Genomic DNA, 22,440 nt, shown 5'->3' on the forward strand with positions numbered 1-22,440 from the left:
TCCCTTTGAAACCAGAGTTAACTTTTTTTCAAATCTTTTGGATTTTTCATGTAACACTGCTGTTCTTTTTATTGTTCCATTGCTGTAAAAGATAAATAAAAGGCAGTAATTGATATGCTAAAATCTCTAACCACTGAAATCCCAAAGAATAACATTTGTTCTTTTCCTGGATGAAGGTAGGAAATCTTTTGTAAATGAATAATCAAAGGAAATGAAAGCACAGAAGAAAAAGCAGTGTATTGTAACACTGTTCCCCTAAGTGGTGAAACTGGACTAACAAAGCAAGTTTTTAAACATAGAAAATGTAAGTTAAAAAGAAAACTAGGGTAAAAAAGATGCATGCAAGATAACTTCTGTACAGAACTTCATTTTAAATAAATTTAAGAAGAGCATGAATTTTGTCAAGTTAAATGCAAGCAGGCCTTGACAGGTGACATAAAATAGATTGGGTGAGCTATGGAGTAGATGAGGGTAAGGACAGCACAATGATGTTGCCTCACATTTGAAACAAGCCATGCAGAGTTTTTCTAATTTTTCCTGCACAGACTGAAGGACAAGCAAGTGAGTGAAAGCACTCCTATTTACTGCTAATCCAAATATTTAAATAGGCTCTGCTCATTTACGAACAAACCCTGTTCCGCCATCCGTTTCAGAGGGAACCGCAGGACCAGCACTTGTCATTACTGTTTCTAATGTGCAGAATAAAAGAGGCTTTTTGAGATTCAAGACCCAGTCTGCAGTGTAACATAAAACCTGGACTTTTAATTCATCCTTTCCTATTGGTTTGGAGTTGTTTTGTTTATTTGTTTTCTTTTCTTTTGTTTTTATTTAACATGAAATGATAATGAGGTATTCTCGGAATGGGAAGAATATAATTCTTACCTTGAGATTTTCCAGTTTACCAAGAAATTCTGTTTTGTAGTCTTTGCCTTTAGTATGACATAAGTGAAATATTTGGCAAGGTGTCAATTCAAATTCTTTCTAATTAGTTTTCAAATAAATAGAGCTAGAAAGCTTCCTGTTTGCCATTATTTGCAGCAACATCCATTGCTAAACTTGCCTGACATTTTTCTTCTTGGGACTCAGCTTTCACTCACATAATCCTGGAAAAGGCTTTTATTCTGTCATCTGAAATTTCCCTTATTGGGTATCTGCCTAAAGCTTAGATGCTTTGATTACTGGAAATATTGTTGATACAAGATTCATTCTATTGTTTGTGCTAAACAGCATACAAGCAAGTTTTCAGACTTGTCAGTGTGAAAATATAGTTATAAAAAGCCAGTTTGCAAATATTATATTTTCATGGAATTATTCCCATGATGTTTCTTCACGTAAGTATCATGCTGTAAGGGAACACACAATAAAAATTACGCCATTGTGTCTTTGGTGTTGGAGACAAGCACGTGACAAAACACGCCGAGGGTCACGCGACAACAGCCAACATCTATTGAGTGCTCTTCTCCTTATATGGCATTGCAAGTCTGCTCAGTTCGTCCTGATTGGCTGAGCTGGTTGCCACCCAGCCAGCCAATAGCTACCCAGCCAGCCAGCCAATAGCTGCCTATGTCCCCAGCGGCCCAGGCCTGCTCCTCATTGGCCCAGACTGGCCAAGTTATCCACCCAAGGTAATTATATAATTAGTCATTTAATCACTTATATTTCAGTTATAAAATTATAGTTAGGAGTACTTCTAACTGTGAGGCCTTCAAGCCAACTGTTAGCCACCACATAATTAAAGATGCATAAGGGACTTGAAGCAAAATTACCTGGACTTCTCTATTTTGGCCTTTCCTACCTGTGAAGTTACTCAGCCACGGTAATTAAAAAAAAAAAAAAAAAGAGGACTTTCAAGAAATGTGGACTCCTTTAAAAAAAAATGAGGTCTTACAAAAAACCACTTCTGTGCAAAGGTGAAAAAAGCAGTCTGTCCTGAGCTTTTTGTTCAAACTACAGAGCAGAGAGCCTGCAAGTGAAACACTAACTCTGTAGGCAGCTAATTTGCTTTATCTGACCCCAGAGTCATTGCATCATTAAACTCAGTTGAATTTTCATCTTCTAAAATTGTTCTTTCTTTTTATGTAAACTTAATAGGAAGGCAGCAGCAGTCTTTTTTTTTTTTTTTTCCAACTAGAGGAATTGCTTATTTAGGACCAGATTGTTCTATTTTCATGTGCTATCATGTGCTATAACATGTTTTCACAGTTTGAGAATCAAACCATAGGTGTGTTGCACCAAGAAAGCATCAAGAACTCCCAGATAAGACATGTTCAAGAAATCAGTCTCCATGAAGTAATTCACCAACAATGCCCCCACAGACATGTTAGAATTTTATTTTTTTTAAGTCAGGGTAGTAAAGTGTCTGGAGAAAGCACTTTGCAGCCCAGGTAATCACTTTTTCAACTGAAAAGGAACAAATATTTGTGATTGTCTCCAGGATTTCTGAGGCCAAAATACCAAGGTTATTTTAACAGCAAGTTGATACTATTCGGGGAAAATAAGATATGTCAGGTTACCTGGTATGTATGAAACAGACCTCATTGTACCTGAATTTCATGTCTTTCATCGTTTTCAACAAAAGCACCATTCAGCTGTATCTTGCCTGACAGTTAAGTTATGTACAGTGCCCATTTTATTCAAATGAATGGCAGTAACCTTTACTCTGAACAAATAGCTTCCCTGCCACGGGAAGTGTGGCTTTGTCTCCACAGTCCCTCTGTGTTAACTCCTCATTAGTTATGGCTAAGCAACAACCGTTGCTTTCTCCATTCTGCCAATTGCAGTTCCAGTCTCTGTAAGTGATCACTCTATGGTTCATTAAGTTTTTGTACATATAAACTGGTATTTTGAGAGCTGTTATTAAGATCTATGGATCTGGCCAAATTTTTGCAATGTTTAACTTCAAGTATGTTTTCCCATGATAGCATTATGTCAAATAATACTGTATTGGATAGCAATTCCACATGTAGAAATTGAACTTCTTTCTCTGAATTATCATCATTATGCTGAATTTTTGCAGGAAGCATTGGAAACTGAGAAGGGCAGCATTTTGCAGAGAATTTGATGTTGACTTATGACTGCCATCGCCAAACTGCATTTATTATGTGGATACCATAGCATGTAGAAATAGAGTGGAATGAAAATAGGTTTTTTTTTAATGCACATTTTATCATTTTCAGTTGAACTATAGCTAAAATTAAGCAATTGTATGGGTATTAATACATATGGCAATAGGGAACTTGGTAATCTAGGAATCATAACAAATATGTGCATTTAAATATCCACAATGTGCTGAAGCTGAAACATGAAAATAGACTTTATTAATGGGTGAATTTCTGAATAAAACCTTATAGGATAAAACCATGAGACCACTCTGTTGAAAAACGTAATTTCTCACCTGCACAAGGAAGTAGGGCAGGGAAAGGTTTTATTTCTGTCTCTGTCAGATCCTCTCACCAACCCAGCTTGGGAGGGTGCTTGAATTCACCCCTTCCTCAGCTTTTCACCTGTGTGTCAGGCCAGGTTCCTTTCTAAGTCATAGAGACACTCTATGTCTTTCTCATTTCACTCTGATGACCACTGACAGGACCTGAGGGAGCAGCTTGAAGCTTCACTGTGGGAGTTTAGGTTGGGTATTGAAAAAGCACCTTTACTCAGAATGTGGATGGGCACTGGAACAGGCTCCCCCAGGGAAGTGGGCACAACACCAAGACTTCCAGAGTTCAAGAAGCCTTTGGACAATGGACACTTCTTTAAGAGCAAGAGACAGAATTTTATATAAGTTCTTTCATTTTGGTTAGTCAAAGGTCATATCAGTTCAGGAAAAAAAAAAAAAAAAAAAAGGAAGAAAGCAAGCAACTTAAACTGTGACATTAATGCATTTAAAATTGTAACTAGTCTGATGAAAACTTTAATGGATGGGAATCAATATCTTGTATTCAGTAAATCATAAGCTAACATTTTCCCTGCTTTTTTAAGTTATTGCGTATGAAATTCTAATTCCTTCTGTCATGGATTAGCATTTCAGGGTTTTATGCTCCTAAAAATGTATCATTTTAATAGTTACTTGAAGTCTTTTGTTCAGGGTATAGGAAATGCACAGAGAGAGCTCATTCTCAATTTGGCAGATGGAGTTCATGGTACTAACTAACAGAAGATATTTTATTGAAATAAAGACGCATTTAGGATGAAGCTTTCCACAAAAGTAATAGCCTGAATTTCCATGGTCTAAGACCATGGACCTTCTAATTATGTTCAATTTTTGCTTTAAACCCGATTAACTTGTAAGTAGTCAAAGTACTACTTTTATAACTAGAGCATGATAATAAGTGTTCCTGAAGCAATGAAAAAAATTAAAGAATTTTAATGTTGCACGGAACTGAGTTGCTCCTTATGCTTGAAGCCCTAATTACTGGCAATGCGTTTTCCTTAGCATATTTGATGCTTTCCCAAAGTCTGGAGTGTTTTTGACTCTGTAGTCACCTAAGAGAGCTCTAATAATACACTTAAGAGATGTTCATATTGGTCCAATAAATGCATTAAATGCATTTTTTGAGCTGCCCTGTAAGTAGACATAAATTGAATAAATTTCATCTGTATTAATGTGTCCCAAATTTGAATCAGGATACTGATCTGTTTCTGAAACTCCTGAGCAGGGCTGTCTGGGGAACAAGGCAGTTTGAAATGTACTTATCACGTTTGTCCTGAGACCTGCAACACAATGCAAGTGGCAATACTGTATGTAAGTAGATGTCTATGACTTGTCAAAGGGGAAAACCTGCAGTCAGGTGTTACACAGGATGGCAAAACCTGTAGAGATTTTGGCACCTGTTAGAACAACCACGTGGCTCTGACAGTTTCTCCCCCACAAGCATATAAGCACATGTGACACCCTCTGCCAAAGAGTATCCTCTGACTAGGAGAGGAAGCTTTTTGGAACTTTGTATATATTTGTGTGTTTTCATTTGTATGTTTTGTGTAATTTTTTTATATATTTGTATATTTTGTATATATTTGGCATATACACAGCTTGGATTCTGGGGCCTATTTCCCATCAGAAACCTCAGCATGGAAGACTTGTTAATTGTGCACCTCCTTTAAACCACAAAGACGTTGAACAGCAAAGAACAGGGCAGATGCAAAGCAGTGATTAATTGATTTTGTAGATTGAGGGCCGAATGAATTATCTGACTATACTGTTCTTTCTTTGTCACATTCAGTTAGGTAGTCTGATTGAAAAAATAATCGAAGTCTTTTGCTGTTTGTTTTGGTACTTTTTACCCTTTCTTTTTTTTCCCTTTATTACTCTAAGACTTGAATAAACAAGGTATCTTCATCCAAAGAAGAGACAAGAGACAGTTGTCTGCAAAGGGAGATGATGAAATTTACACTTTTGAGCATTCAGGTCTAAGGAATAGCCTAACTTCCTCATAAACTGTTTCACTTTTGCATGTCTCATCAGCATCATAAAGATTAAGCACTTCTCTGCATCTTAACTTGCATCTGGGACTGAATTACTGTAACAACCCACCATAAGGTGCAAGTAGTGAATAAATGTAAGTCAGCTCTGTTCTTAAGATGTATTTCTTTGCAAGTCTCTGCCATAAATTTTTGATGAATTTTTCCTCTCTTCTGAATTAGACATCTGCCAAATTATCATGAACCCTTTTGGAGAGTCTGCAAACAGACCTGTTTTCTGGACAGTATAGTGAAATTTCTAATTGAAAGCCCTTCTGTCTGCAGAAATTTTTGTGTGTATGTCTACTTTAATAACACGGGTGGGAGGAGACAAAAGCACAAGCTGTCATTAGAATTCTGCAGATACCAGAATGGCCTCTAGCTGTTAGAAGACCAGCATTGAAAAGTACTTCCATAACCATCACAACAAAAATACACTGCTCTTACCAAGGCACTTCTCAACTGCTAAAGACTCCGTAGCACTAAACACTTGTGTGTGTTTCCAAATCCCAGACATAAGTGTACACTGGGAGAAGAACTCATTGAGAGCAGCTCTGCAGACAAGGAGAGAGAGAAGGTCAGGGGAATTCTCATGGGTGGAAATTTGGGTGTGACCTGGCAATGTGCGCCTGTAGCCCAGAAAGCCAGTTGTATCCTGGGGACTCTCGTCACCACTTGTATCCTGGGCTGCACCAAAGAAAAGGCCAGTAGGTAAAGGGAAGTAATTCTTTCCTGCTACTTTACTCTCATGAGACCACATCTAGGTCTGGAGCCCTGATCACAAGAAAAATGCAGACCTGTTGGAACAGGCCAGAGTTCAACCCAACATCGCTCCATGCATCAGGCCCTGTGAAATGAATCACTCTGTTTCATACAGCGAGAGAGAACAGTCTGTCCTACAATCCTAGAAAAGTAAATGCCCCCACAGAGAGAAATTATATTAAAATAATATTCCTTGAATATTAAAGGACTAGACCCTGAAACTACTTTTCATCAGAATACTTTTAAGAGTATGTCCCAAAGTTAGTTTATTATAGCAAAGAAATTTTGAAATTTTTCAAGGTGGTTTATGGAATTTATTTGTTCCTCTGAAAAACTTAACTTTGTTCTTATTTTCTTAATTGACCACAGTAATGCCCCAAACAGGCCTTTATAAGCCTCTATTTGACATCACTTTCAGTAAGGCTTGTCAAATAATCTCAAATTGCTGCATAGCAGATGTCTGTCTCTGAGACAGTTTTCAAGTCATGCTTAATATCCCCTGAAACAAGCCCTTTTGAAAAAAGCAGTCCAGCTGGCCTATTTTGGATGTCTTTCTGGGAATGGAGGGGTTTTGAAATATTTCTCTCTATTGACTAAGAAGATAGTGCAGTGCCATGTGTGTGTATGGTACAGGTCTGCACTAGGTCAGGTAAACACTGCATTTGAAGGACCTCATAAACTCCTTGAGTTTTCTCTTTAGCCTTCAGCAAAGCCAATGTTTCTCAAGTTTTTCCTAGGGAGATCTTTAATTGTTAATGGAAAGGTCAATTATTCAATGTATTCCCAACATTAGTGACGTTATTCAGCCGCAGTGTCTCTGAGTCAATGAAACACGAGATGAGATTTTTGTTCCCAGATCTCTCCCTGGCTCACTGGGGACCTCTGTCTTCCAATGGTTGTGTTTTGTAAAGAAAGAACTAAAAAAATCATACCCACCTCCACTGAGACTAACTGGACTGGATAAATTGTCATTAGATCTTTTGTAATTTTTTTGAATCAAACTTCTCCAGTATTTTTATGTTTCTTTTTTGAATTATTATTATTATATTTACTTGGGGTCTTTTTGCTTGTCAGCATAGCAAAGAAGTTAGTAAGTAATTGTCCATTTTCCATTCTCTGGTGTTCTGTTTGTGTTTTGCATTATCTTCATCATCCTTGTTTGGGATCCTCCAAATATCAGAATGAGCAGAGATCAGCAGGAGATCAGCTGTCTTGAAGTGTGGGTAGGAAATGTGAATTTGGCTGATTCCTGGCAGCACAGTCCTCTTACAGTGAGTTCAATCATGTAAACCTACAGCCATTTATTAAGGGCAAAAAAAGAAAGTTCTGTCTTTTCCCCATTGTCATCAAGGTTTGCAAGGAACAGCAGAGTAGAGAGAAAATCTTTCTCCATGCATGTTTTAATTACTTTTGAGAAGTAAAGGCTTTCAAATGGTGCCCTTGTGCAGTTCCAATGGACACTGTGTAGATGTTTTGCAGAGACATATGGAAATTTTCATGGAATTTGGGAGTCCCAGAGTATCATGAAGCCCATTTAAAACTGTCTCAGCCAGCAGAAAAAAATAGAGAAGGCTGCAGAATTTCTTTTTCTCTTGTCTAGACTAGAGAAGAAGGATGAGATGTAATGTCTGGATCCTCTAGATGGCAATTAATGGAATGATTCTCCATCAAAAATTGCAGTTTCATCAAAATCAAGATACTTCACAGAGATGAAGTTTTGAAGACAAAAAATTTCAAACAAATTGCTCAGATATTAATTTTACTTAAATCGAGCAGTTGGCTTTCCAAGAGAAGCATAAGTCATTTTGATGAGGTGATCATTGTTGTCATTACAAATAGCTTAATTTGGACAGTAATGTTAACATTTATTTTTGCAGCACATTATATTTCATGGATTGTGTTTAATATTTGAATATGTGTTAAATCTAAGCTAAGCAATGCTAGAAACCAAATCCTGAACATCCCTGGGTAACATTTACTGTTGTAGAGGGCAGTAGGTTCTTTGAGTGATTTATGGGTAGGAAAGGAAGGACAGATCAAGGAAGGAAATGAAGGATGGAGCAAGAAAGTACTTTTACCTTGAGGCTGAAGAATTGATGTCCAGAAGAAGTAACAGACTCACCAAGACCATAATCAGACTGTGGCAAATTCAGAAACTGAATTTAGAGTCCCAAATTATCTCTGTTGATGACACCATCTAGAGAAAAGAGATATAGTACTTTTCTGTTTTTCACATAAAAGTTGCATTGGTGAATGGAAATATCTAAGAAATTTATATAAAATTAATAATTTCATATTTTTGTGTTTGGGTTTCTTTACATGTGCTACAGTCTGAATTGTCACACATATTTCTGCTTCTTCTTGAAGTCATTTCCTAATGTCATTCATTCTTATGCTCTGCAATGTCCAACCTGTTCTCTACTGTCCTCAAATAGGCATGAAGTCTGGTGAAAACCAGATTCAGAATAAACAAAACAAGGTGGGTTTTTCTCACAGAAGCACTTTAAGGATAGAATCAGACAACCTAATATATTGCCAATATTTTTTAGCCATCCCATACCTCAGATAGACGTGTTCATGGGACAGACGAGAAAACAGAATCACAAGTGGACTGTAAGGCACAGACTTTGGAAATTTGTAAGGTTTCAAACAAATTTGCTAATAAAAACTATAACTTGAGAGCAGAAAAAAACACCTTGAGAATGTTAATTTCACTTGAATCACAAGACTCTTTTGTTTCTTTATTCACAATCCCACTCTTTTGTAATTAAATTGTCTTGCAAAGAACCAAGTCTCTTACATTCAGAATGAGAACTTTTGATTCCAATTTATTCAATAATTTACTCACATCTTCAACCATATTTGTCATTTACCTCCCTATCTTCCAGTATAATATGTGACAAACATAGTATGCACTAGCTGACACACAGCTGCATGATAATGAATGCTTTTTTGACAATCCAGAAATGTGTTTACCATATCTCACAGAGAGAAGTGTCATTTGTAGTTATTTAGTGAAAAAGAATCAGAGATTTAAGTACTTCAGATTTTAAAACATCCATAAAAAGAATGGCTATCATGACTCAAACCCTCTCAATACCTATCTCTGGCAGTGGCCAAACATTTAGGAATACACAGAATAAGGTTAGGCTTTTCCCTTTACTTCTTCCATCTTCCCACAGTCTGTAGTTTAGGAAGCTCGTATAGCTTTTTTTTTTCCCAGCTTGTTATTTTTATTAGCCCTCAGTAATACTTTATATTTCCTTAATTTTTCTTGAATTCTATTAAGTCTCAACAACTTCCTGTCATAGGGAGTCTCCTGCTGTAACTATATTCTGTGTGAAACAGTATTTCCTAAAATTTCATTTGCTTCCCATAGCTCTTGTGCTGGAAAAAACAATGAGTATTGATTCCCAATTCACATAACTCATATGCTTATAATTTTATGTACCTCTGTCATACACCTGTTCAGTTGCTTTCCAAACTGCACTGTTGTATCTATTTAAATTTTCCTCAGAGAGGAGTCATTCCATGCATTAGATGATAGCTTATTTCTATGTATTTTCTTCTATGTAAGAGTTAGGGAAACAAATATTAGTTACACTAGATATAAGAAGACAAGAAGACTGAAGCAGAAACAAAATGTTGCTGCATGTGTAGTGTGTGATTTGAAAGTAACTGAGGGGTAGCTAAAAATAACAGGTCTGCAAAGTAACGCACAGATGCAATTTCAAGGAGGATTAACGAAATGTTCACAAATTACTCTATTGAAAAAAACATGTTATCAGTATTTAAAAAGTGATTTGGTCTTGATTTAGTTCTGAAGTCAATAAGAACAGTGGTTGGCCAGCATATGAAAATACCATTCTTAATGACACTGCTACACTTTAAGCTCCCCTGGATGGCTTGTTCTGGGTGTGGAATTCAACAAATAAAATAGGAAACATTTACTGGGTAGAGACAAACTTCGACTTTGCTATATTGTGCAGACATAGGAAAATAATATGTCTTTTCAGAAAGGTCCAATACAACTAAGGCAGTGACAACAAAGTGATGTGTAGAATGTAGAAAAAGAAATCTGCAGTAATGATTTAACTAATTTAGAATCATAGAATATCCTGAGTTGGAATTGACCCACCAGGATCATTGAGTCCTGACTCTGACTCCTGACTCTGCACAGGATCATCCGAAAATAACATCCTGTATTGGAAGACATTTTCCAAATTCTTCTCGAACTCTGTCTGTCTGCTCCTGTGAACATTTCCCTGGAGATTCTGTTCCAGTGCCCAGCCACACTCTGGGTAAAGAACTACTTTGTCCTAATATCCAACCTAATCCTCCCCTGGCACAGCTTCAGGCTGTTTCCTCCAGTCCTGTCTCTGGTCACCAGAGATAAGAGATCCATGCCTGCCCCTCCTCCTTTCTTCACAAGGGAGATGTGCTTTGTCTTTGCCTCGACTAAGAAAGATCAAATCCTTCAGATAGTTCCTCACTCCTTTTTTTTTTTTTTTTTTTTTTTTTTTTTTTTTTTTTTTTTTTTTGTGGTCAATTTTGAACAGCTGGTTTAATATCTTGTTTTTCCCAAAAAAAGGAAAACCTGAGGCCATAGTCTGCTATATGCCTTTAGGAAAAAAATGTATGCAGAGTTCTAAGGATGAAACAAAAAAAATCTAAAAGCCTAAAGAACACATAATGGTCAGTCAAAGAGGGTGTATTATGTGCTTACATATAGAAGGCCCCAGCTATTCAATGTACAGCTGAATTCCCACCCACGAGCTCCAGAGTTGCTTAAGAACACAGAATTTGTCAGTAACCAAATAATTTTTATGCTGTGTTTTGAGAAAGGTTCTAAAACTACAGCTGACAAAAATCTTGAATAGTTTTGCTCACATGTATTTCTCTTTCATTAAACATTGTTTCTCCCTTTTATCTATTCCCTTTTCTCTCCTACCAGTAAAGAAGAGTGAGTGGAGGACAAAGGAGAGAAAAGGGGTATTCCTGCATGTTGGATAATTGAAGTCACCGCGATTATAATACTTTTGCATATTTTTCTCAAAAAAAATCCCTCCTACAAATGACATTAAAGTGATGTTTTTTCCCCAACAGTTTAGATTTAATAGAAACACTGTTGACACGTCCTTCCTTTGAGTGTCCCACTTTGAGTCCACCAAAATTACCAGGATGGGAGGAGAGGCTGTCAAAGACAAGATAAATAAGAAGGTGCTGAGCAGTAAATGACAGCTGCAGCTGAAAAAGGACATAAAACTTTCTTTATGGTTGTATGGCAAGGCAAAAAATATAAAATAGAGGGAAGGTGGCTTCTGTAATAGCTGTGTAATGGTGTAGCTCTGGAAATTCTCCAGGTCTGACATGATTTTATGGAAGCAACTACTAAAGTAGCTTATGCAAAACATATTTGCCAAATAGAAGCTCTAACCTTACTAGGAGTTATATGGCTGAGTTTCCTATGGCAAAACTTGTTATATGATGCCAGTTGCCATTTCAGGATGGATAATAGGTGCAACTTCCACTTTTGTTACAGATTTGCTCTCAATCTGCCACAGGATTGTTGCAGGAGCTGTGCTCTGACCCTTATCCTTGGAGCAGGGAAGCAAGCAGTGGTTCCCAGGATAAACTCCCCTCACAGACACCTTGCATTGGTCCTTACTGCCAATTGTCACTCAGTGAAGTGTCACTACAGGGCATCCAATAACAGGAATTTCTCAAAGGCATAGGTTAACTCTAAACCTGAGACAATAATGTAGGAAAAACTATTTGATTTCAGTGCGATGTACATTTGGATCACTGCAAATCTTAGAAATCTTACCTCAGGAAAGGGCTCTTGTGCTTGCAGAGAGGTTGGAAGTCAGTTGTTTGGCTTGGGATACCAATTTGGCTTTTGCAATATGAGGGGAGATATTTTAAATGCAAATCACCCACAAAGGAAAGGGAATTATCCATTTTACTCAAGAAACAAATCCTGCCATAATCTTGCTAACACCATAAAACCCAGTTTACTCAGCATTTGATGCATTTTTGTCCCTATGTGTTAAGCTGACAAAGCAGGATTTACAAAATGCTTCTGGTGGGATGGGACAAAAAGCAAAGAAAAATTGTGAAAGCTTGTGGGACTTCAATGAGGCTTTTGTGGAGCACTTAGTAATGAGGTCATTGCCTCATTTTCCTCTGCCCAGTACTACTTTCAATGCTTTTCCACTGTCCCTTTAGCTGTAGCTGGGATCACTGGTGTTCTCACACAAAAAATTAGCAGCTCCTCCCCACCATGCAGTCTGTAGAAAGTCACTTAGGAGTTTGGTGACCCTTTATTCCTCAGGAGACATCCTAAAGATAAGAGTTTGCTTGTCTCTCTTGATCTTTCCCTCTGTAGTCCTGTTATTCCTTTGGCAGCACATCACCTCTATCTTCTTGACTTAGGTGGGCCTGTTATAACCTGCAAGGGAAGTTTTTTCCAACTTCTTGTAAAGATTTGGATTTAAAAATAAAATCACATTGCAAATCAGTATAAAAGGCTGAAATCTTGTAAGCTTCTGTGAATCGAACAGTTGAAGGGGAGAAAACAAAACAGCTGAAATAAAAAATTAGCCCTAGCAATTATGGTAACTTTTTATCATCTTATTATGCATTCATTTAAATTTTTAAACAAAATGCTTACAGCTGAAAAGTTTTACTTATTTTAGGAATGAAAATGTGGTATTTCTGAGCATATTGTTTCAAAATTAAACATTCAGAGAAAATTTCCTGGAAAATTCAAAGAGTTGGCAGCATCCACTATAAATCTAAATATATATAAAGAGAGGGATGTGTTGAGGTCGCTTTTTTGGGTAAAATTCCCATTAAATGTGTGTGCAGACATTTCGGAAAAATAGTGATCTCTTATGGTCCTTGGGTGATGGAGCTTCTGTACTAAAGTTCAAATGAAATGCTGATACATCAATGTTCTTTGAAAAACAAAACCCCCTATACCTCATACTCAAAAATGTGTTCCATAGATCTCTCTCATAAAAAATGAAACTAATAATAGACAGAAAAACTAAATAATAAATATAAAAATTCTAATGAAAGAGCAAGATTGTATCCATTTTATAGTGTATTGATTATTTTACCAGCTCTGTAAGGCAAAAATAACTTCTTTGGCAACTAATAGCTTGCTGAATAAAAAAAGTTTTGTTTCTAATATGGATGCACGAGGAACAGAAGGAACATGTAGCATCTTCCTGAGCATGTGGATAATAATTACCTAAGAATAGAGGATATGCCTAAAGGCAACAGGAGGATGATTAATTATTATTGAAGAAAGCTCAACAGGTATCTAGGAATAAAATTTGTGATTTGTCACATGCTGGGACTAGAAAACAGCAAAAAGTGTAACAAAGAGGAACACTCTGTGCAATATAGTGAATACAAGACCTGCACCTTTTTTTAATTCATCTTTATCTAGGCATGTAAAGGCTAGCATAGATAGGAAGACAAGTAAGCTTTTATTATCTTGAGATCCTGGTATAGAAATGATAATCCCTCCTATGACAACAAAGAATTACATACAAAATTAACCACTGGCATTCCATTATTTTTTAATAGTTTTACTCTGAGGATTTTTAGCAGCAAGTATGCTCAGAAAAAAATAAGCATTTGTTTACAGGAATATCCTGACATAATGATAGTGTTCTTATTTTGTTGCTCTCCTGTATATATTATGAAATGCAAAAACTTCCAAATATCTCCCACTCCAGTCATATTCTGTCTAGAGAAAGAATTAACTAGAGATTCATTTATGCACTATTTGAAATCTTCCTCAGAAAGGTCAGGCCCCCAGACAACTGATAATAGCAGTTTGTTCAAAAGTATAAGTAGCTGTTAGCATCATCTCTTTCACTAGTTGTGCCAGTTCTTGGACTGAATTAGCCTGCAATAGAAGTGTTTGAGTTGATGTCTCTATTTAAAACATTTTCTCTTAGTAAGGTCTGGGGGACATTTGGTCCCACTTTGCTCACTACACCAGTACAGAAAGCCTTGTTTGTGTGTGAGGAAGTGTTTCCTGCTTTTACATGAACTATGAATTTTGGTTTTATAGTTCAAGTTAAAATTAGCATATTGTAAATAGCTTGTTAGTTAGTTCCCTCTGGCAGCTGCCATCTTCTGAGTATAGTTGCAGTTACTTTCAATTCTAGCAGTGACAGTATGTGCTGGCTGTGTGATGACTTAATATTAATTAATTAAGTAATCGAATGAGGCTTATAATGTTTTATAGAACATCGCAAAAACATGTGCATAGTCCTTACATCTAGTGTGATGTGAAAGCTGCAGAACAGAAGACAGGTGAGCATTAAAAAAATATATAAAAATACTTTTGCATAGGCAGTACTAAGCTCAAGGAGGTTCAGATGTTCAATTTGATAAGATTCTGACTGTTGCTACAGTTTAGTCTGATATTATGGGCTAGATGCAATGTGTTTCAGGGTTAGCTGCTCCAGCCTTTCCTGAGCAGACAGGATAACTTAAAATCTGTGAACCTTTGTGAGGGATGGATATCATGAATTCATCACTATAATCTCCCTTCCCTACTTTGCCCCATCTTCTGCTCTTAAATAGTGATGGATGCCAAGCTTTCCCAACCTCTTACTTCATGCTGAGGAGCACAGCTTGTTCTGCATTTCATCCAAAATATCCTGGAGGTGAGACAAAACAGGCCAGGCTGGATGGGGCCCCGAGAAACCTGTTCCAGAGGATGGTTCTGCCCATAGGACTAGTTGATCTTTAAAGTACATTCCAACCCAAACCATTCTATGATTCTGTTAAAACTGTGGAGCCGGACTAACATGTGATAAGCAGCTGGTATCCTCCTGATAGAAATTTTCAAGTATATGAATAATTAGTGACTGTGACACTTATATCCTTATCATTTTATATATTGAGCTCTTAATCCACTTGTATTGATCAATTCTGCTTTAATCAGGATGCAGAAACAGGCTATAAAAATGACTTCATTAATAGTACATTTTAAAATGGGTCATTCACAGTGACAAGAGATACTAAACTCCACAAACATACTTTTTCTTGCTGAAAAACTTTACTGTTACTGAGGAGAGCTATTTTTAGCTATGTTGTTCTGGTAACAAAAGAAGTCAATCTGGTTGAATAATTTATTGCAAGGAATATTAGCTGTGAATTTATTTCTATTTTCTCTTCAAAAATCATTCATGAAATAACCTGATTCTTTTTGTGAATGAACAATGTCAGTGTATGGGTTATTCTATTGAGCAATTTGTAGGATTCCTTCTGGCTATGAGAAACTTTCCATTTGTATGTCGTTTCCTCCAGGATTCCTTGTTTTCCATGGGGTTTATTCAGCTGCCAAAAGCAAACTTGTTTCTTTTTCTTCAGTGGAAAACAGAAGTTTGAAAATCCCATACACACTTCTGCAGCAGCAGTCGTACTTGTCTGTGGATAAAGGTCTACAGGTCAACCTGAAAAATAACACTTCTCCTGTCTACTATACAAACAAAATTCCTTCCCTGAAAATTGTCAAAAAGACGTGGCAGTACTCACCAGAAACCTTGTAACTAAAGTATAGTTCAATTTTCATGTGCATGGTTAATTCTGATGGAATTTACTACATCCATTTTTCACCCATGTCTAACAGGATGTCATTAGTGTATGCAAAGGACATTAAATGAGAAATTCTGAAATAATGTCACAAAGTGTCCAGTTATGTCACCTGCACTCATCTAAGTCTTTATGAAAAACTCCTATGTACAGGAGTGAAGGTTCAAGGCAATGAAGGGAAGGAAAATTGAAAATGCCAATTTTATCTAGGCACCCGAATCTCATTACTAGATGTAACATAGATGCTTAAGACATAAATCCTCAAAGATATTTTGGTTCTGACTTCAGAAGTAAGTAAGGACATAACACCTTTAAAGAGCTGAGACTTACTTAACCTAAGTTTCTATAAGAGAAAAAGATAATCAGATCCAAAGTATTTGGCTTCAGTTGGAGGTTTCTATATTACTATGAATTAGCTGAGAGCAAAAAATGACATAAAAGTGCACAGAGAAAGGAAGGTTTCTCCTCTTTAAAAGTTTTCGTGTAGGAAAAGTAATCAAGCAAAAAATCTGGTCTGAAATGCTACCCTTTACTGAGGACTGAGTGGTGATAACACAGAATGGGGTTTCTTTGTTTCCTTAAATCCCATGAATAATTATTTGGTGTAATTATTTCACTTTGTTAATGTTATTTCTTAGAATCTGGTTATTTGCAGTAATGTTAAAAGCAGGTTCAGTCCTCTCCAAACTATGCAGAGATGATTACATTTGAAATGCAAAATAAATAGTTTTGAAGATAATAGAACTGCTACATTGTGGCTTATTTGGTGCTCTATGCTCCCAGGCTCTTACTAAGTTAACTTCAGATATTCTGCCCTAAACTAACTACAAACCAAATATTTTCCTGCTAGTAATTAAGTCCTTTTTCAAGGACTTAACATGGTTACCAGAAGTTGCATTTGCAACTGAAACAGTTAGAAAACTGATAAAAAAGCCATAATGCATGGTGAATCTCAGTGCTGTGCCATTGACATTGCAGTTTAAACCTTAATTAGATTTTGCTTTTGAAGATAGCATATTTCAATGCAATTTAATGGTTTGTTCAGTGACTTTCTTCTTCAGTTTAATTATGGCAGTTCTAAAAGTTATTTTCTTCCTAAAACAACTAGAAGAGGCTGAAAGAGGTGTTATTATTGCTTGATATTGGTAAAGATAGGTGGGAAGAGTCTTATAAAGGATGCCAGTCTGCTTGGGTGGAACTCTCTGGGCACAAAAGATCCTACAGTGCAGCAGTGCTGTTAAACCATGCGGTGTTCTTTTGACTGCTGTGTGAAAAAAACTGGAAAGCATCAGTTTTTGTAGTCCCCTAAGCTCATGAACTCTTATCAATTAAACAAGGTCTGGTTCCTCTCTAAGCAGATTTTAACTGATGCCACTATAATAATACATTACTCTTGCATGTGTTAGATAAGAAATGCATTAACAGCCTCATCTTTTGGGGCCTTCCTTTTGTAAGTGGTGGTAATCATGCTGTCCCTGGCAAGAGGCTATCTAAATGGCCTGCTAATTATGAACTCTTAATAAGAGGTGGCATGCTGAAGTAATGTTTCCTTATTCAGCTTGTTGCTGGCTCAGGCACACAAGGAAATTTTCATGGCTTGGCAAATTGGTCCTTAAGCATGAAGAATTGTCAAAGAAACTGTCTATGTGCATGACCAGAGCAAATATAAATTAATTCAACTGAATGTTGAATTTACTTTGCACTGAAAGAAGGAGAAGCACAGCTGCACTACTGCACATTAGTTTAAAATAAAGGGTATGAACATGGCTGGTTGCTGCTGGTCATCGGGTGACTTGTAACTTGAGAGATAATTGGCCACATGTCTCCTCTTCAGATAGCACTTTCAGCTGCATTTTTTAAACTGAGAGAAAGGTATTGCTCTTTGCTCCTTTTTGTGTATCTGTATGCCAGACCTTATGAGTATTGTTTTAGATACTAATAAGATGTTTTTCAGTTTGAAGCAACCAAATTTTTCTGGGTAATTAGCATAGGTATGTAAAAGAGGGGACACTGCAGATAAGTCATGTATCTTTATTGCTTGCATAAAGTGTTTTATAGGAAAAACACTTATACATTGCAAATATTGAAAAATTTCTGTTAGTCTACCTCATTACATCACTTAAAATTTGGTCAATTTAACTATCCCATCACAAAGTCTACCTTTCTTCAAATGCAACTTTCTGCATTTTCCAAACTTTGTGTCTCCCTCTTCATTTCTACCCAGTGAACCAATCAAAAAGGGTCACCTGTGTTTAAGGGTGCACCTGAACAGCATGTCAGGTGGGCCAAAAAAAGCCTGCATCTTGTCTTTGACAGTAACAGGTACCAAGTGTTTGATTGCAATTTCTGTGAAAATGTAGAAGAAAAATAGAATGAGGTGCTTTCTCACTGTCAAAGAAAGAGAAAAAATACAACTGAATTTATAAACATATGTGTCCAAAGTCCAGTCTTTTTCTTCTGATGTTTCTTTCTTCACACCTTTTCCAGCTTCAGTGCTCACAGTGATGAGCATTTTTCAAAGGAATTCTGTTCACACTGAGGTATGAAACAGAGTGGTCAGATTTTCAGTGTAGCTTACAGTCAGCAGCTCCTGTTTAAAGGCAGAGTAATAAGAGTGTGTATTCTGCAGTGGGATATATATGTGAACATACTGTTACTGGCAATAGGCAAGCTAGATCTAAACTAACATTACATTGCATATGTTGTAGAAATTATAGATTGCTTTTGGTTGAAGGGAACCTAAGTTCATCTAGTGACAACCCTAACAACAGATTAAAGAAAAAAGTGAATTATTTTTTATAGATACGCTATGGAAAAAGTATAACTTACTGTGTTAAAAAAAAAAAAAAAAGCAAAAAAAAGCTCTAATCACATTTATAAACATATAATTGTTGTGCCTGTTATACCAGTGAAGGCCATTCTGGGTTTGAAGTCCATTAGCATTTATAGCCAATTCCAAGGAAATTTCAAAATAATAAAAAGAAGGTTTCACTGTGAGCTTTTGTCTTGTGCTTTACTATGTGCTTAATACAGACCTTAACTTCATTGGACTGACAATGACCTAAACCTTTCTCAGTGAATCACCAAATTTTGCTGCCAATTTCCTGAGACTGCTACACCACATTTGGTAGGAAGACAGATCTATTATTAAATTTAAATCTGCCATCTGAACAGGTTTAAATCATGACATACTGCAAATAGCAGGGTAAACAATACAATGATAAATAAGAGAGTTGTGGAAGAAAAGGGACTGGAATATCAAATGGTGAAAATATGCCTCAGTAAAGCGAAATCTTATCAAAAAGGCATTGATTACTGTAAAATGACTACAAATAACAAATTCAATTAAGATGAAGTGATGCTCTCACAACAAGATATGACACAAAGATGTGATAGAAAACATAATGAAAGAAAGACAGCAGCACAATGCAGAAAAAAAATTAAAAAGCATCCAAGATAGCTGGTAATTAAGGCTTTTTTCTCCTACTAACAAGTATATATGTATTTAGCTTTATCAATGGTTTCAGTGAGGATTTCAGTGAACGCATACAAAAATCACAGAAAATAAAAGAGGTTTGAAATCCTTGCCCTAAAAGAAATCTAGAGATGTTGATGAGAATTTGCACCCAGATGTTTTTTTTCTTAGTCAGCTCTCTGGGAATAGTGAATTAATCAAAATGGTAGAGTGGACATTTGACGTGTGGTGTGTTGAGTTCATTAATTGTCTTTAAATTCCAACTAAAATTTTAGACACAGGCATGAATGTGTCAGTAAAGTTCTTGGACTTGTGTTTAATCTCCTGAACAAAAATAATTCTTCTAGAAGTTCAAACTAAGGGGGATGCCAGTAATCATTCAGGACTTAAAACTGAGCAGGAATTTACCTTTATGTTACAGGAAGCTCATTGAACTGAATGTTTTCTGAGAGCCTTACACACTGCAGGAAGCAAAAGCAAATGTTATGGGAGAGGAAGTTTTCAAAAGTCTCATTCAAAAGTTTTTTAGTTAGTACAGCAAAATCCTGAAACGGACTGCTATTTCCTAATCTTAATTTGGGATTTAGGTTCCACGCTCCTGAAAATCCTGGTGTAGTCAGTCTTGTGCTCAGCTTTAAGTCAGTGAGTTTAGGGGTTTTTTTAATGTCTGCATAGTGTATATTTAACATAATGTGTCTGGTTTTTCTTATCGTCTATCTTTCTATATATTACACAATCAGGGTTTTATAAAACTGTATTGAAAATTAGAGATTAAAAATGAAAAGGGGAAAAAGCAACAGTTTCACTTCAGGATTTATGTCATAGCCAACTTGTCATCAAGATTGTCTCAGAGCTCATGCTTTCTCTAAGGATAATAAAGCTTTCTTTAAATGTCTTGTAATTTTTTTTAGTTTATATATCCTTCCTGGCTTTCTCTTTTTTATCAAAAATAAGCACAAAATCCCGGGGGCAAAACCACCCTCCTCTGCAGCCTCAGACTGAAGAACCCACAAACCTACACTTGTTTTTTGAGAGAAGACTTTATGTACCCCTAATTATTTGCATAAAAACCCAGAATTTGGCCATCCTGAAAATCATTTTAGCAGATTACTGGATCTGATCATATATCCTTTCCCAGAGTGTCAGAGTTCTTTTCCCTTGCTGAAAGGCAATGGGTGACTTAGAGCTTCTTCACCAGGCTTCTGTTACCCACTGTGGTGGATCCACAGCTACAGGCTTGTTGGAGTATTGAAGGGATCATTATCAGAGTGTGTCTTTCTAGTTTAAGAAATCAAACTCTTGTGAAGTTTTGGGATTAATAGTGAGTAATGTGATTATTAAAATCCTGCCATTTTCTACCAAATCAAGCAATTCAAACAGTTCAAAACAATTGTCAGATACAGGTAGATGACAGTAATGAGATCTACTGGGTACAGATAAAACAAATCACAAGAGACACATGTTGGTATAACCTGTGTTGGTGCTACAAGTACTACGGGAAGACATGTAGCAAATGTCAACCATCAACAGATGTTTTCCTTTAATAAAAGGAAAATCAGTGCAAGCAGTCATGACAAACTGGAAGAAAACATGTGTTTTACAGTTGTCTCCCAGAAAAGGTAGATAAACTGCAAGGAAACACTGATGTTAAAAAATTAAAAATGCAAACAATAAAAAGCGTATGGAGGATGAAGTCTTTCCTGCACTAGACATAGAAGCCAATATAGGCACTAGAATAAAATATCTAATAGCTGGCCCTTTGTAAATCAAAACCTGATAGCTGTATGTGAGAAACTTGTTTGTCGTGGGAATGATGAGATCTTAAAGATTTGATAGCACTAATGCGAGAGCTTATTTCTTTCTGCAGCAAGGACTATTCAGTTCCCCCACGACATGGTTAATACTTGATGAATATTTCACTTTTAAATGCAAGCAAAGAAAAGCAGCAGAGTTTTAATTCTTAATTAGCGTCTTGCTTTCTGTTTGCAAAGTCTGTATGTCATCTAATCTGCTGGGGTTTGTCTCACCAGAGAAATTGAACATTTATAAGTGGAATATACATTCAAGATGTTTGTAGCTGGAGTAGTTGATTTTAAGGGAACTTTCACCATAACAGAGAAAAAGATTATTTAAAAAACAACCCCAAAACTGGTTTAAAGCCATAAGAAAGAATTATATTCGCCACAAAGAAATTATGTGAAATATGGGACCTTATATATAAGATTTAATATAGGAAGGTAGAAAGGGTGTAATACTTGGAGAGAAGAGAGTTTCCAAAGGAAGTGGAGGAGTGCCACAAGAGCTGGCACAAGGCTTTTCATGAAGAATAAAAATTAAGATAAATGAGTATACCGAGTACAGAGTTTATTATATGGGAATATAATGGCAATAACATAATATAATTTAAACTTTTCCCTCATCCCGCATTAAAGTCTAATGGAAATTCATAACCTTTTGTTTTCTGACTAACTGTACACACATATCTGCCACTGAATTTGACTCAACTGGCCTGCATGGAAAGGAATCTAAGGTGGTGTCATTTGCCTGCTTAGAAGAGGAATAAAGAATGGTTAGAGAGCATGCAAGGAAATAAAGAGTATATAAAAGTATGATGCCTTATACTGGTATTTGGGTGTTGGCTAGACCAGACTGTGTAGTTATGAAGATCATCCAAGATGTGGAATTCTCCATTAAGAAGTCTTTCCCTACTATTTTTTAACTGTTGAGCCAGGAAGCCATGTTGTCAGTCTGGAAGTCATGTCATACATATGAAAATGGACACCCAAGCTGTTTTAAATTATGTTCACATAAATTCCTGAAATAGCATATTTAGAAGTTTTCTCTGTTTTTCTCCCATTTAAAGTTCTTTTGTGGAAAAAAAAAATCCAAACATTTGCCATCTTGGCAAAGTTCGTACCAGTCATTTTGCAATAGTGTAAGGAGTACTGAGTGGTGGCTGTTTCTCTTCAATTGCCATTTCAGAGGATTTTCATTTTTTATCTGGGATAGAATGATGCCACTGGGAACCTCACAGACATCAAAGAAAATAAATTCAAGAAGGTGTCCTCCCAGATCAAGAGTTCAAAAAATAGTATTCTATGCATACTCAATGCTGCAAAATTTTC

General features: G+C 36.4%; 1 long non-coding RNA gene across 1 annotated transcript; it reads left to right on the forward strand.

The window, feature by feature from the left end:
• Positions 1-1,530: 1,530 nt before the first annotated feature.
• Positions 1,531-14,794, forward strand: LOC137472508 (uncharacterized). Its single transcript, XR_010998237.1, has 3 exons — positions 1,531-1,625; positions 2,435-2,516; positions 14,486-14,794. It is a non-coding gene; the product is annotated as an uncharacterized lncRNA (long non-coding RNA).
• Positions 14,795-22,440: the final 7,646 nt, after the last annotated feature.

The sequence above is a fragment of the Anomalospiza imberbis genome, chromosome 4 (genome assembly GCF_031753505.1).
Source record: "Anomalospiza imberbis isolate Cuckoo-Finch-1a 21T00152 chromosome 4, ASM3175350v1, whole genome shotgun sequence".
NCBI lineage: Eukaryota > Metazoa > Chordata > Aves > Passeriformes > Viduidae > Anomalospiza > Anomalospiza imberbis.